This window comes from Oncorhynchus kisutch, linkage group LG21, assembly GCF_002021735.2.
Source record: "Oncorhynchus kisutch isolate 150728-3 linkage group LG21, Okis_V2, whole genome shotgun sequence".
In the NCBI taxonomy this organism is placed as follows: domain Eukaryota; kingdom Metazoa; phylum Chordata; class Actinopteri; order Salmoniformes; family Salmonidae; genus Oncorhynchus; species Oncorhynchus kisutch.
This window is the reverse complement of record NC_034194.2, coordinates 37,273-54,419: the sequence shown is the minus strand read 5'-3', so window position 1 is coordinate 54,419 and position 17,147 is coordinate 37,273.

The window sequence follows — 17,147 nt, the reverse complement described above, 5'->3', positions numbered from 1 at the left end:
CTGTGTGCACTCATACCCCTACTCCACCACTACCACATATCTACAACACACTGTGTGCCCTCAGGCCCCTACCCCACCACTACCACATATCTACAACACACTGTGTGCACTCAGACCCCTACTCCACCACTACCACATATCTACAACACACTGTGTGCACTCAGACCCCTACTCCACCACTACCACATATCTACAACACACGGTGTGCCCTCAGGCCCCTACTCCACCACTACCACATATCTACAACACACTGTGTGCCCTCAGGCCCCTACTCCACCACTACCACATATCTACAACACACTGTGTGCCCTCAGGCCCCTACTCCACCACTACCACATATCTACAACACACTGTGTGCCCTCAGGCCCCTACTCCACCACTACCACATATCTACAACACACGGTGTGCCCTCAGGCCCCTACTCCACCACTACCACATATCTACAACACACTGTGTGCCCTCAGGCCCCTACTCCACCACTACCACATATCTACAGTACTAAATCCATGTGTGTGTATAGTGTGCGTGTGTGCCTATGTTTGTGTTGCTTCACAGTTCCATAAGGTGTTTTTAATGTTTTTTTTAAATAAAATGTTACTGCTTGCGTCAGTTACTTGATGCGGAATAGAGTTCCATGTAAGTCATGGCTCTATGTGGCACCTGACCATGCAACTGAACAGTAGTCAAGGTGTGACAAAAATAGAGCTAGACCTGCCTTGTTGATAGTGTTGAAGTTAGAGCAGCGCTTTATTATGGACATGTACCAATATGTTTTAACCATGACAGTTTACAATCCAAGTTTACTCCAAGCAGTTTAGTCACCTCAACCTGCTCAATTTCCATTTTTTAGTTGAGGTTTAGGGTTTAGTGAATGATTTGTCCCAAATATAATGCTTTTAGTTTTAGAAATATTTAGGGCTAACTTATTCCTTGCCACCCACTCTGAAACTAACTGCAACTCTTTGTTAAGTGTTGCAGTCATTTCAGTCGCTGTAGTAGCTGAGGTGTATAGTGTTGAGTCATCCGCATACATAGACATGCCACTGACTTTGGCTTTACTCAAAGTCAGTGGCATGTCGTTAGTAAAGATTGAAAAAAGCATGGGGCCTAAACAGCTACCCTGGAGAATTCCTGATTCTACCTGGATTATGTTTGAGAGGCTTCCATTAAAGAACACACTCTCTTTATCCATATTATAGCAGAGGTTGTAAAGACATAACACATACATTTTTCCATCAGCGGACTCTGATCAATAATGTTAAAAGCTGCACTTAAGTCTAACAAGACAGCCCCCACACTCATTTTATCATCAATTTCTCTCAGCCAATCATCAGTCATTTGTGTAAGTGCTGTGCTTGTTGAGTGTCCTTCCCTGGAAGCGTGCAGAAAGTCTGTTGTCAATTTGTTTACTGTGAAATAACATTGTAACTGGTCAAACACAATTTTTTCCAGAAGTTTGGCGCAGTCGTATGGGGAGCCCAGCCAGCTGGGACGCCCGCATCTGATACCACAGGAACGTGACAGGCGCATGTGCGACAGCTGCTGCCTCTTCATGTGGAGGTTTCGGCCATCTCCGTTCTACATGCCCAGAGTTGACGGAAAAACTGGGGCTCACCAGGACAAGGGGAGACCCTGACGAGCTGTGTAGTTACACTACCCGCAACCCTCCATTGGGACAAACGTCAGCACCACATTCAAGCCTTCGTGGACTCTGGGGCCGTGGATAATTTAATTGACCAAGACTTCGCCAGAGATTTACAAATCCCCTGCGTGAAATGTCCCATCCCTCTGCAGATTCAAGCCCTCGATGAACGCCCCATTGGCTCCAGCTAGGTAGAATATCAGACCAAGCCCATTCTACTGCAGGTTGGTGTGAACCACTCAGAGACTCTTAGTTTTCTTTTGATCACTGTTCCCAATAACCACCTTATCCTAGGGTACCCCTGGCTAGTGCTACATGACCCACTATTATCCTGGTCCACAGGACACCTACTAGACTGTGGTAAGAACTGGCAGACTATATGCCTAAGACCCCCACCAAGAGCCCCGCCATGTTCCCCGGAATCCATTGAAGACCAAAACTTTTCCGCTCTTCTCCCCAAGTACTTCGACCTCAGGGAGGCCTTCAGTAAGAGGCAATCCGCCACCCACCCTCCTCATCGACCATACAACTGCGCCATAGAACTCCTCCCCGGCTCCACCCATCCACGAGGCCGTCTGTACTTCCTCTCGACCCCTGAAGCAGTAGTTATGGACAATTACATCCGGGAGTCGTTTAAGGCAGGTTTCATTCACTCCTCTACATCCCCAGCTGGTGCAGGCTTCTTCTTCACGGGAAAGAAGGATGGAAGTCTGCATCCCTGCATCAATTACAGAAGGCTAAACAGGATTACAATTAAGAATCGTTACACTTTACCCCTGATGTCCGCCGCTTTGGAGTTGGTGATGGGGCCCAATTCTTCACCAACTGGACCTCCGCAACACTTACAATCTGGTGAGAATCAGGGAGGGAGATGAATGGAAGACTGCCTTTAACACCCCGAGTGGTCACTATGAGTATTTAGTCATGCCCTCACCGGCAGTCTTCCAAGCATTGGTCAATGACATGCTTAGGGATATGTTGAATTGGTTTGTCTTTGTTTACCTCGACGACACCCTGATCTTCTCCAAGACCCTTCCAGAACACGCCCGCCAAGTCCTGAGATGCCTCCTGCAGCTTCAACTATACATCAAGATAGAGAAGTGTGAGTTCTGTGTATCCCACGTTTCTTTCCTATGCCACATTATCTCTACCGCTAGCATCCAAATGGACCCCGTAAAGATGAGGGCAGTCACTGACTGGTCCCATCCTGCCTCACTCAAACAAGTCCAGCGGTTCCTCAGGTTTTGCTATTTTTACAGGGGTTTTATACGCAACTTTGGTGCGGTGGCAGCGCCTCTCACGGCCCTAACCCGCAAGTCCCAGAACAGTTTTTGCTGGACCCCCTGAGGCTGACATGGACCCATCCTCGTCCATCCTGATCCTACCCGTCCCTTCGTGGTAGATACCTTGGACACCAGAGCAGGGGCGGTCCTTTCACAGAGGAAAGAGCGCTTCTTGCCAGTGGAACATAACTATGTTGTAGGTAACCGGGAGCTCTTGGCAGTTAAGTGGGCCCTTGAGGGGTGGAGACACTGGTTAGAGGGGGCACCTCATCCTTTCGTGATCTGGATGGACCATAAGAACTTGCTCTCCATTCAAGAAGCCAAGAGGTTGAAAGCTCACCAGGCAAGGTGGGCTCTGTTCTTTAACAGGTTCAACTTCACACTAGCCTATCCCCCGGGATCCAAGAATCAGAAAGACACAATGTCTCTAACAAGCAGAGGGACTCCGAGCCCATCATCCCCAGGTCTCGCATTGTGGCCCCCTTGTTATGGAGTATTGAGACCACGGTCCAACAAGCCTAGACCCGAGAACCTGACCCCGGCGGGGGTCCCTCTAACAGACTTAATGTTCCGCGATCAGCCCGTTCCTGAGTACTACAATGGAGACACTCCTCTAAATGAACTGTGCATCCAGGGGATAATCGGACATGGGAGTTCCTGAGGCGTATATTCTGGTGGCCCGACATGATTGAGGATGTGAGATCCTTCGTTACGTTCTGCTCCACCTGTGCCCAAAGCAAGTCCTCACGACAGCGACTGCCTTGGTTGCTCCACCCTCTGACCATCCCCAGCCGGCCCTGGTACCACCTATCCATAGACTTTATCACAGGGTTACCCCCATCCCAAGGGCATACCACTATCCTGGTGTTAGTCGTTCGGTTTTCCAAGGCAGCCCATTTCATCGCCTTATCCAAGTTACCCTCAGCAAAGGAGACTTCTGATCTCATGATTACCCAAGTCTTTCTACTACACAGACTTCCCCAGGACATTGTCTCAGATTGTGGGCCCCAGTTTGTCGCATGGTATTGGAAAGCCTTCTGCTCCCTGTTGGGTGCGTTGCTGAGTCTCTCCTCGGGGTTCCACCCACAGTAGAATAGTCAAACGGAGCGGGCCAACCAGGAGCTGGAGAAGTTCCTCTGCTGTTTTGTCTCCACCCAGGCCAGCAACAGGAGTAAGTTCCTCGTCAGGGCAGAGTATGATCACAACACACTGCCAAACAGACTGCCAAACTTGAATGACTGTCGCCGTTCAGGTTCACCCCCGCCCCACCCCCACCCCCGTATCCTGAACAAGAGGCCGAAGCAGGAGTGGCATCAACTGAGGCATTCATTCGACGATGTCGCCGCACCTGGATCAGAGCACGATCATCCTTGCTCCGCTCCGCTCCTCTGCCTGACACCAACACCAGAAAAACCGGCAGCGAAGGTCTCTTCGGTTCCTCCGACTGGGTCAACAGGTGTGGCAGTCCACCCATGATCTCCCCTTAAAGGTGAACTGGAGCTCACCCACCCTCTTCATGGAAGAAATAGCTACCAAGAAAGACACCTTCTTCATAGAGAGGTGTTTCAGGGAGGCGGACTCCAATGGTCGAAAGGCGGCTTTGCCAAACCTGCCAAGACCACATCCAGATCCCAGCTCGCCATTGAGCAGGTCTTAGCTGGACGCAGGCGAAGAACGTCCTTCATAAACCTGGAGACCATAGGATGGCGCCCCAATGACCTGTCCATCCACCCCTCATGGCAGGCAGATATAGCGGCCAAATACCCTTTGTGTTGAGGCTGCCAAGCCCTCATCCAAGTGAGACTGCAGGTATTGGAGGACAAACTGCACCCCTCATGAGTTGGGCACAACCTCAATATCAGTTCACCAAGAGCAGAACAACCGCCAGCGCAACTGGTATGCCGCATTTGTAGCTGGTGCTCTTGCACTCTGCATGGTGTTCATTACGCCCTCCTGTAGTACTAACATGGACCATTGGTGCTGTTCAGCAGCCAAGCCCACAGGCTGAGGCAGTGCGGTCTCGGATGCTACAGAGTTACCCCGGCCTGAGACAGCAGGTGCAGTTGCCAAGGTGTCCCAGACAACAGGGACAGGAGAAGGCTGAACCAGGGTTGTCTGTGCGAGAATGGGGCCACCAGCAGCAACAATGCTCTGCCATCCTGGTCCTGTCCAGCACAGCCTGGATTAAGGGAAAAGGAGGAATGCATAAAGCTCCATCCCTGTCCAATCTTAAGCCAGAACAAGCCCAGAGACCCTGGTGGCTCCGACATGGAGTACCACAGGGGGCAGTGTGCATTGTCCAGGGAGGCAAACGGGTCCACCTGCGCTCTCCCAAACTTGTCCCACAGGTGCAGCACCACCTGGGGATGTAGGCTCCAGTCCCAAGGTGGTGGGCCCTCCCTCAAGAGCATATCAGCTGCCACAGTCAGGATGCCAGGTACTTGCGCTGCGCATAGAGGCGCTAGACATCCCTGAGCCCAGAGAAGGAGCTCCTGTGCCATAAAATTGAGGCAGTGGGACCTCAGTCCACCCTGATGGTTGATGTAAGACACCACTGTGGTGTTGTCCATTTTCAACAGGGCATGTCTCACCTTCAGATGTGGAAGGAAATACCACAGGGCCAGCAGTACAGCTCATAGCTCTACTGTATTGATGTGCCTGCCACTCCAAGGGGGTCAGGGTTCTAGCAGCCGTATTTAGCACTAACTGAAGTTTATTTAGTGCTTTACCCGGGTAGCCAGAAAGTAGAGCATTGCAGTAATCTAACCTAGAAGTAACAAAAGCATGGATTCATTTTCTGCATCATTTTTGGACAGAAATGTTCAGATCTTTGCAATGTTACGTAGATGGAAAAAAGCTGTCCTTGAAACAGTATTGTGATGTTCGTCAAAAGAGATATCAGGGTCCAGAGTAATGCCAAGGTCCTTCACAGTTTTATTTGAGACGACTGTACAACCATCAAGATTAATTGTCAGATTCAACAGAAAATCTCTTTGGGACCTAGAACAAGCATCTCTGTTTTGTCTGAGTTTAAAAGTATAATGTTTGCAGCCATCCGCTTCCTTATGTCTGAAACACAGGCTTCTAGCGAGGGCAATTTTGGGGCTTCACCATGTTTCAATGAAATATCCAGCTGTGTGTTATCCGCATAGTAGTGAAAGTTAACATTATGTTTTTCCGAATGACATCACCAAAAGGTCAAATATATAGTGAAAACAATAGTGGTCCTAAAACGGAACCTTGAGGAACAACAAAATTTACAGTTGATTTGTTAGAGGACAAACCATTCAGAGACGAACTGATATCTTTCCGACAGATAAGATCTAAACCAGGCCAGAACATGTCCGTGTAGACCAATTTGGGTTTCCAATCTCTCCAAAAGAATGTGGTGATTGATGGTATCAAAAACAGCACTAAGATCTAGGAGCACGAGGACAGATGCAGAGCCTCGGTCTGACGCCATTAAAAGGAAATTTACCACCTTCACAAGGTGCAGTCTCAGTGCTTTGATGGGGTCTAAAACCAGACTGAAGCATTTCGTATACATTGTTTGTCTTCAGGAAGGCAGTGAGTTGCTGTGCCACAGCTTTTTCTAAAAACATTTGAGAGGAATGGAAGATTCGATATAGGCCAATAGTTTTTTTATATTTTCTGGGCTTTTTCAAGAGAGGCTTTATTACTGCCACTTTTAGTGAGTTTGGTATACATCTGGTGGATAGAGAGACATTTATTATGTTCAACATAGGAGGGCCAAGCACAGAAAGCAGCTCTTTCAGTAGTTTAGTTGGAATAGGGTCCAGTATGCAGCTTGAAGGTTTAGAGGCCATGATTATTTTCATGATTGTGTCAAGAGATATAGTACTAAAACACTTGGGTGTCGCTCTTGATCCTAGGTCCTGGCAGAGTTGTGCAGACTCAGGACAACTGAGCTTTGGAGGAATACGCAGATTTAAAGAGGAGTCCGTAATTTACTTTCTAATGATCATGATCTTTTCCTCAAAGAAGTTCATGAATTTATCACTGCTGAAGTGAAAGCCATCCTCTCCTGGGGAATGCTGCCTTTTAGTTAGCTTTGCGACAGTATCAAAAATAAATATAGGATTGTTCTTATTTTCCTCAATTACGTTGGAAAAGTAAGATGATCGAGCAGCAGTGAGCGCTCTTTGATACTGCACGGTACTGTCTTTCCAAGTTAGTCGGAAGACTTCCAGTTTGGTGTGACGCCATTTCCGTTCCAATTTTCTGGAAACTTGCTTCAGAGCTCGGGTATTTTCTGTATAGCAGGGAGCTAGTTTCTTATGGCAAATGTTTTTAGTTTATAGGGGTTCAACTGCACCTAGGGTATTGCGCAAGGTTAAATTGAGTTCCTCAGTTAGGTGGTTAACTGATTTTTATCCTCTGACGTCCTTGGGTAGGCAGAGGGAGTCTGGAAGGGCATCAAGGAATCTTTGGGTTGTCTGAGAATCTATAGCACAACTTTTGACGATCCTCGGTTGGGGTCTGAGCAGATTATTTGTTGCGATTGCAAACGTAATAAAATGGTGGAACGATGAGGAAAAACATTAAGATCCACAAAATTTATTCCATGGGACAAAACTAGGTCCAGAGTATGACTGTGGCAGTGAGTAGGTCCAGAGACATGTTGGACAAAACCCACTGAGTCGATGATGTCTCCGAAAGCTTTTTGGAGTGGGTTCTGTGGACTTTTCCATGTGAAAATTAATGTCACCAAAAATTAGAATATTATATGCTATGACTACAAGGTCCGATATGAATTCGGGGAAGTCAGTGAGGAACGCTGTACATGGCCCAGGAGGCCTGTAAACAGTAGCTATACAAAGTGAGTGAGTAGGCTGCATAGATTTCATGACTATAAGCTCAAAAGACGAAAACATCTGGGGTTTTTTGTAAATTGAAATTTGATATCGTAAATGTTAGCAACACCTCCGCCTATTGCGGGATGCACTGGGGATATGGTCACTAGTGTAACCAGGAGGTGAGGCCTCATTTAACACAGTAAATTCATCAGGCTTAAGCCATGTTTCAGTCAGACCAATCACATCAAGATTATGATCAGTGATTAGTTCATTGACTATAACTGCCTTTGAAGTGAGGGCTCTAACATTAAGTAGCCCGATTTTGATTTGTGAGGTATCACGATCTCTTTCAATAATGGCAGAAATGGAGGAGGTCTTTATTCTAGTGAGATTGCTAAGACGAACATCGCCATGTTTAGTTTTGCCCAACCTAAGTCGAGGCACAGACACGGTCTCAATGGGAATAGCTGAGCTGACTACACTGACTGTGCTAGTGGCAGACTCCACTAAGCTGGCAGGCTGGCTAACAGCCTGCTGCTTGGCCTGCACCCTATTTCATTGTGGAGTTAGGGGAGTTAGAGCCCTGTCTATGTTCATAGATCAGATGAGAGCACCCCTCCAGCTAGGATGGACTCCGTCACTCCTCATCAGGCCAGGCTTGGTCCTGTTGGTGTGTGAGTCCCAGAAAGAGGGCCAATTATCTACAAATTCTATATTTTGGGAGGGCAGAAAACAGTTTTCAACCAGCGATTGAGTTGTGAGACTGCTGTAAAGCTCATCACTCCCCCTAACTGGGAGGGGGCCAGAGACAATTACTCGAATCCGACACATCTTTCTAGTTGATTCACATGCTGAAGCTATGTTGCGCTTGGTGATCTCTGACTGTTTCATCCTAACATCTTTGGTGCCGACGTGGATAACAATATCTCTATACTCTCTACACTCGCCAGTTTTAGCTTCAGCCAGCACCATCTTCAGATTAGCCTTAACATCGGTAGCCCTGCCACCTGGTAAATGTTGTATGATCGCTGGATGGTTCGTTTTAAGTCTAATACTGTGGGTAATGGAGTCGCCAATGACTTGGGTTTTCAATTTGTCAGAGCTAATGGTGGGAAGCTTCGGGAAAATGTAACATTGGGTGGCGAAGCGAGTTCTGTGCTATCTCGGCCCAGGGCACAAGCGCTGCCCACTCCCCCGGCCAGTCCTGGCAATAGGACCGTAGAAACCTGCCCACATCCTCGTTGACTCTCTCTACCTGCCCGTTACTCTCATGGTGAAAACCTGAGGTAAGGCTAATCGAGACCCCCAGACGTTCCATGAACGCCTTCCAAACTCTCAACGTGAACTGGGTACCCCGATCCGACACTATATCCTCAGGCACCCTGTAGTGCTGAAAGACATGTGTAAACAGGGCCTCCACAGTCTGTAGGGCCGTAGGGAGACCAGGCAGAGGGAGGAGAAGACAGGACTTAGGAAAACGATCCACAATGACCTGGAATGTGGTATTTCCCTGTGAGGGAGGAAGATCCATTAGGAAACCCACTGACAGATGTGACCAAGGTCGTTGTGGAACGTGTAAGGGATGTAACTTAACTCTGGGCAGGTGTCTCGGAGCCTTACACTGGTAACACACTGACCAGGAGGAGACATAAACCCTCACGTCCTTAGCCAAAGTGGGCCACCAGTAGTTCCCAGTCAGACAGCCCACCGTCTGACCGATCCCTGGATGACCAGAGGAGGGAGACGTGTGGGCCCAAGAGATCAACTGGTCACGGACGGCAGACAGAACGTACATACGCCCAACAGGACACTGGAGGGAAGCGGGCTCTGTACGCAATGCCTGCTCAATGTCCACATCCAGATCCCACACGACCCACACGAGCTACCAGGCAGGAGGCCGGGAGTATGGGAGTCTGATCCATGGGCCGCTCCTCAGTGTCATACAGCCAGGACAGTGCGTCTACCTTCTTATTCTGGGAACCTGGTCTGCAGGATAGGGTAAACACAAAACGAGTAAAGAACATGGCCCACCTTGCCTGACGAGGATTCAGTCTCCTTGCTGCCCGGATGTACTCCAGGTTGCGGTGGTCAGTCCAGATGAGAAAAGGGTGTCTCCACGCTTTCAATGCTTTAACCACAGCCAACAACTCCCGGTCCCGCACATCATAGTTACGCTCTGCTGGGCTAACCTCCTCGAGAAGAAAGCACAAGGGTGGAGTTTCAGTGGCGTGCCCGAGTGCTGTGAGAGCACGGCTCCGATCCCAGCCTCAGACGCGTCCACCTCCACTATGAATGCCAAAGAGGTATCCGTATGGGCCAGCACTGGAGCCGAAGTAAACAGAGCCCTTAGTTGCCCCAAAGCCCTGTCCGCCTCAGCCGACCACTGCAACCTTACAGGACCCCCCTTCAGCAGTGAGGTAATGGGCGCTGCAACCTGGCCAAAACCCTGGATAAATCTCCGGTAGTAATTGGCAAACCCTAAAAATCGCTGCACCTCCTTTACCATGGTGGGAGTCAGCCAATTACGCACGGCTGCAATGCGGTCACTCTCCATCTCCACCCCTGATGTGGAAATGCGATACCTTAGAAAGGAACTGCTGAAAGAACAGGCATTTCTCAGCCATGATGTACAGGTCATGCTCCAACAGTCGTCCAAGTACCTTGCGCACCAAGGACACATGCTCGGCGCATGTAGCGAAGTAAATCAGAATGTTATCGATGTACACCACTACACCCTGCCCATGCAGGTCCCTGAAAATCTCGTCTACAAAGGATTGGAAAACTGATGGAGCATTCATCAACCCATACGGCATGACGAGGTACTCATAATGCCCTGTGGTGGTACTGAACGCTGTCTTCCACTCGTCTCCCTCCCGGATACACATCAGGTTATACGCACTCCTGAGATCCAGTTTCGTGAAGAAGCGCACCCCATGCATCGACTCAATCAACGTGGCGATAAGAGGTAGTGGGTAACTGTACCTCACCATGATTTAATTGAGACCTCTATAGTCAATGCAAGGACGTAAACCTCCATCCTTCTTCACAAAAAAGAAACTCGAGGAGGCGGGTAAAGTAGAGGGCCAAATGTACCCCTGACGCAGGGATTCAGAGACATATGTCTCCATTGCCACCGTCTCCACTTGCGACAGGGGATACATGTGACTCCTGGGAAGCGCAGCGTCTGCCAGGAGATTTATCGCACAATCCCCCCGTCGATGAGGTGGTAATTGTGTCGCCTTCTTTTTACAAAAGTCGAGATCCAAATCGGCATATTCTGGGGGGATGTGCACGGTGGAAACCTGGTCTGGACTTTCCACCGTGGTAGCACCAACGGAAACCTCTACACACCTCCCTGAGCACTCTCGTGACCACCCCGTGAGAGCCCTCTGTTGCCAGGAGGTAGTGGGGTTATGCAGAGCCAACCAAGGAAGGCCTAGTACCACAGGAAACAAGTCAATGAGAAAGAGACTGTTTCTCTCCTCATGATTCCCCTGCATAACCATGGTCAAGAAGATGGTGGCCTCCTTGATTAACTCTAATGGTCGACTATCTAGAGTGTGTACCGGGAAGGATCTAACTATAGGAAAAATGGGGATCCCTAACCTAATGGCTAATGCTCTGTCGATTAAAATTCCCAGCTGCGCCTGAATCGACAAGCGCCTTATGCTGGGAATGTGGGGAAAACTCAGGGAAACAAACCGTTGATCAACAGAGGACTCTGGATGAGTGTGGTGCAAACTCACCTGGGGTGACGCCAGAGTGCCCTGCCTGTGACCTCAACTCCCAGAGGAACCAACACGGCACCGACCGGCAGTGTGTCCTCTGCGGCCACAGATGGCGCACTTGATGGCTCCTCCTCCCGTCTCCCTAAGAGCAGCCCCTCCTAACTCCATGGGCACCGGAGCGGGGGTGCTGGACGTTGGAACCGACAGAGCCCCCTCTGGATGTCCGCGGGTGACCAGCAGGTTATCCAATCAGATGGACAAATCCACCAGTTGGTCAAAGGAAATGGTGGCATCCCTGCAGGCCAGCTCACGTCGGACATCTTCTTGTAGGCTGCATCGATAGTGGTCAATGAGGGCCCTGTTGTTCCAGCCTGCTCCAGCGGCCAAGGTCCAAAATTCCAGGGCGAAGTCCTGGGCGCTCCTCGTCCCCTGTCTCAAATGGAAGAGCCTTTCCCCCTGCCGCTTTGCCCTCAGGTGGATGGTCGAAGACAGCCCTGAAGCGACGGGTGAACTCCTCGAAGTGGTCTGGCGCCGTGTCTCCTCTCCACACAGCGTCTGTGAGTAGAGGTAGAGGTCCAGTTGTAGTAAGAATCCCTGGCACTGTGCTGCCGTACCATCATACTCCCTGGGAAGGGAGAGACACATCCCCCACGAAATCCCCGGCGGATGGAACGGGTGGAGACAACCCCGGTGGTCCTGGTCGAGGCACTGGAGGGACCTCCTGTCTCTCCCAGCGGTCGATGGACTGGACAACGCAATCCACCATGGCACTAAGATGATGTAACATGGCCGAATGTTCCTGGACGCGCTCCTCGACTCCTCTAACCGGGGTACCTGCTCCTGCTGACTCCATCGGAGATGTGTAATTCTGTCAGCGAGTGTACAAGAGGCGAAGTCAGGTGCAGGAGAGTAGCGTGATGTAAACAGGCACACTTTTATTTTAGTTCCAAAATGAGAGCGCTACATAAATCAAACGCGCTCAAAACATGGACCATAACAAAAGTAAAGCGCGTAATAAGTAACATGAAACAATTACACACAAAACATGGACCATAACAAAAGTAAAGCGCGTAATAAGTAACATGAAACAATTACACACAAAACATGATGGGAAACAGAGGGTTAAATACAAGTAGATTGATTGGGGAAATGAAAACCAGGTGTGTATGGGAACAAGACAAGACAAATGGATATATGAAAAATGGAGCGGCGATGGCTAGAAAGCCAGTGACGTTGATAGCCGAACACCGCCGGAACATGGAGAGGAGCCAACTTCGTGGGAAGTCATGACATAAAGCCCAGATTGTTGAAGTGCTGTAGAGACAGGTTGTCCCATCTCAGCTTAGTAACTCTATAGTTCTGTCAGAGTGGTCATTGGGTTCTTTGTCACCTCCCTGACCAAGGTTATTCTTGCCATGTTGCTCAGTTTAGTTGGACGGCCAGCTCATATTTTTTCAATTTCTGAAATGATGGAGACCACTGTGCTCTTGGAAACTTTCAACATTGAAGAAATAGTTTTATACTCTTCCTCAGATGTTTCTTCTTCTTCTTTCTTTGTGCTTCGTCACAATTCTATCTCGGAGATCTACGGCCAATTCCATGAACTTCATGGTATAGTTTCTATTCTGACATACAATTCTCCTTCTTCTTCTATAGTATATTGATGTTTGCGCAATTAAAATGTGCATCCCGACACCTACTGTGCGTGATGCGGCACTACCCCTTGCAAATCTTCAGATGTAAAAGTCCCAAAAATACCAGGAATTCTCAGGTATTCAACCTGAACATCCTTCTTCACACCTGACATGACTCCTTTGACGGGTGCTCTGCTCCGAAGTTCAAAGCACAATACTTCTGGTTTCCAGATTATTTTGAGGCCCACTGCAATCTTCCTCTGCTCTTTAGAAACACAATTCATCCAAATAAGACCACTCCTGTTTACTCTGATATACTCCACTTTTCCCAGCGCATACTTCACCATTTGACACCTCCAATGGATCTCCCACATATGCATCCTAACTCAACAAACGCATCCCAAAAAGAAACAATTCATTATCCAAGCACACACTTATCCTCCACTCCAATTTTAGACTATTTCCTTTTTCTTCCATTTTCCCACACAATTGTTGTCCATTCAGGACATTCAACTTCACCAACTTTGCTTGACGCGCTGCTTGACTGGAACTCAGCATCCACTTCCGCCGTCTGTCACTCAGTCGCCACCTCTCTGTCATGCAGAGTCAACTGTGGGACCTTATCTAGACAGGAGTGTTTATTCATAAGTCATGTCCAAACAACTGAATTGACCACAGGTGGACTCCAATCAAGTTGTAGAGACATCTCAAGGATGATCAATGGAAACAGGATGCACCTGAGCTCAATTAGGATTGTCATAGCAAAGTGGTATGAATACTTGTAAATTACATTTCTGTATTTTCTTTTCAATAAATTAGCAACCATTTCTAAAAACATGTTTTTCACTTCGTCATTATGGGGTATTGTGTGTCGATGGGTGAGGATTTTTTTTTTTTAATCCATTTTGAATTCAGGAGTCTAAATAATTTCTGAAGGCACTGTAGATTACACATATAGCAAGTATCAGAGAACTGATTTAATCCATTTTGAATTCTGGGGTATAAATAATTTCTGAAGGCACTGTAGATTACACATATAGCAAGTATCAGATAACTGATTTAATCCATTTTGAATTCAGGTGTCACGTTCTGACCATCGTTCTTTCATGTGTTTTCCTTGTTTTAGTGTTGGTCAGGACGTGAGCTGGGTGGGCATTCTATGTTGTGTGTCTTGTTTGGCCTGATATGGTTCTCAATCAGAGGCAGGTGTTAGTCATTGTCTCTGATTGGGAACCATATTTAGGTAGCCTGTTTTGTGTTGGGTTTTGTGGGTGGTTGTCTCCTGTGTCAGTGTTTGTACCACACGGGAACTGGTTTGGGTTTTCATGGTTCTTGTTTTGTAGTCTATTTCATGTATAGTTTCGTTATTAAAAAGAACCATGAATTATAACTACGCTGCGTCTTGGTCCGATCCCTGCTACACCTCTTCTTCAGAGGAAGAGGAAGAAGAGAACCGTTACAGAACCACCCACCACAACAGGACCAAGCGGCGTGGTGACAAGCGGCCAGCATCACAAGACTCATGGACTTGGGTACAGATATTGAACGGAGAGGGACCCTGGGCACAGGCTGGGGAAGATCGCCGCCCCAAAGCAGAGCTGGAGGCAGCGAAAACAGAGAGGCGGCATTACGAGGAGCAGGAGAGGCAGCGATGTCAGGATTTCGGGACATGGGAGCAGAATCTGGACTACACAACTTGGGAAGAGATAGACAGGTGGTCGGTCGACCCAGGGAGAGTGCCGGAGCCCGCCTGGGATTCGATGGAGCAGTGCGAGGAAGGTTACAGGAGAATGAGGTTGGTGAAGCGAGCATGGCGGCGCGGTAGGAAGCCCGAGAGTCAGCCCCAAAAATGTATTGGGGGGGGGGCACACAGGGAGTATGGCGAAGCCAGGTAGGAGACCTGCGCCAACTTCCTGTGCTTACCGGAGAGCGAGAGAGACCGGGAAGGCACTGTGTTATGCTGTGGAGCGCACAGTGTCTCCAGTGCGGGTGCATAGCCCGGTGCGGTACATACCAGCTCCTCTCATCGGCCGGGCTAGAGTGGGCATCGAGCCAGGTAAGGTTGGGCAGGCTCGATGCTCAAGAGCTCCAGTGCACCTGCACGGTCCGGTCTATCCAGTGCCACCTACACGCACCAGCCCTCCGGTGGCAGCCCCCCGCACCAGGCTTCCTATGCGTGTCCAGAGCCCAGTACTCCCTGTTTCTCCTCCCCGCTACTCGCCCTGAGGTGCGTGTCCTCGGCCAGTACCACCAGTGCCGGCACCACGCATCAGGCCTATAGTGCGTCTCGCCTGTCCAGCGCTGCTAGAGCCTTCCTCCTCTCCAGCACAGCCGGAGTCTCCCGCCTGTCCGGCGTTGCCAGAGCTTCTGCCCGTCATTCCAGAGGCGCCAGAGCCCCTCATTCCAGACGCGCCAGAGCTCCTCAGTCCAGCGCTGCCAGAGCCTTCCTCCTCTCCAGCGCAGCCGGAGTCTCCCGCCTGTCTGGCGCTGCCAGAGCTCCTGCCCCTCAGTCCAGAGGCGCCAGAGCCCCTCATTCCAGAGGCGCCAGAGCTCCTCAGTCCAGCGCTGCCAGAGCCTTCCTCCTCTCCAGCGCAGCCGGAGTCTCCCGCCTGTCCGGCGCTGCCAGAGCTCCCGCCCCTCAGTCCAGAGGCGCCAGAGCCCCTCATTCCAGAGGCGCCAGAGCTCCTCAGTCCAACGCTGCCAGAGCCTTCCTCTCCAGCGTTGCCGGAGCTTCCCGTCTGCCCAGCGCCATCAGAGTCGCCAGTCTGCCCAGCGCCGCCTGAGCTACCCGTCTGCCCAGCGCCATCAGAGCCGCCAGTCTGCCCAGCGCCGCCTGAGGCGCCCATCTGCCCAGCACCGCCTGAGCCGCCAGGCTGCCCAGCGCCGCCAGTGCCGCCAGTCTGCAAGGAGCCGCCAGTGCCGCCAGTCTGCAAGGAGCCGCCAGTGCCGCCAGTCTGCAAGGAGCCGCCAGTGCCGCCAGTCAGCCAGGAGCCATCAGTGCCGCCAGTCAGCCAGGAGCCGTCAGTGCCGCCAGTCAGCCAGGAGCCGCCAGTTCCGTCAGTCAGCCAGGAGCCGCCAGTCAGCCAGGAGCCGCCAGTCAGCCTGGAGCTGCCAGTGCCGCCAGTCAGCCAGGAGCCGCCAGTCAGCCAGGATCTGCCAGGAGCCGCCATTCTGCCAGGTTCCGCCAGTCTGCCAGGATCCGCCAGTCTGCCAGGATCCGCCAGTCAGCCAGGATCTGCCAGAACCACCAGCCAGCCAGGATCTGCCAGATCTATCAACCTGCCTGAGCTTCCTCTCAGTCCTGAGCTTCCCCTCAGTCCTGAGCTTCCTCTCAGTCCCGAGCTTCCTCTCAGTCCCGAGCTTCCCCTCAGTCCCAAGCTACCTCAGTCCCGAGCTGCCCCTCAGTCCGGAGCTGCCCCTCAGTCCAGTGGGGCCCGTTGTTAGGGTTCCTTAGACCAAGGTCAGCGGCGAGGGTCGCCACTCAAGGGACGCTAAGGAGGTGGACTAAGACAATTATGGAGTGGGGTCCATGTCCAGCGCCAGGGCCGCCACCGCGGACAGATGCCCACCCAGACCCTCCCCTATAGGTTTAGGTTGTGCGGTCGGAGTCCGCACCTTGGGAGGGGGGGGGGGGGGTACTGTCACGTTCTGACCATCGTTCTTGTGTGTTTTCCTTGTTTTAGTGTTGGTCAGGACGTGAGCTGGGTGGGCATTCTATGTTGTGTGTCTGGTTTGTCTGATATGGTTCTCAATCAGAGGCAGGTGTTAGTCATTGTCTCTGATTGGGAACCATATTTAGGTAGCCTGTTTTGTGTTGGGTTTTATGGGTGGTTGTCTCCTGTGTCAGTGTTTGTACCACACGGGACTGGTTCGGGTTTTCATGTTTCTTGTTTTGTAGTCTATTTCATGTATAGTTTCGTTATTAAAAAGAACCATGAATTATAACTACGCTCAGTCTCTGTCTGATCCCTGCTACACCTCTTCTTCAGAGGAAGAGGAAGAAGAGAACCGTTACATCAGGGGTATAAATAATTTCTGAAGGC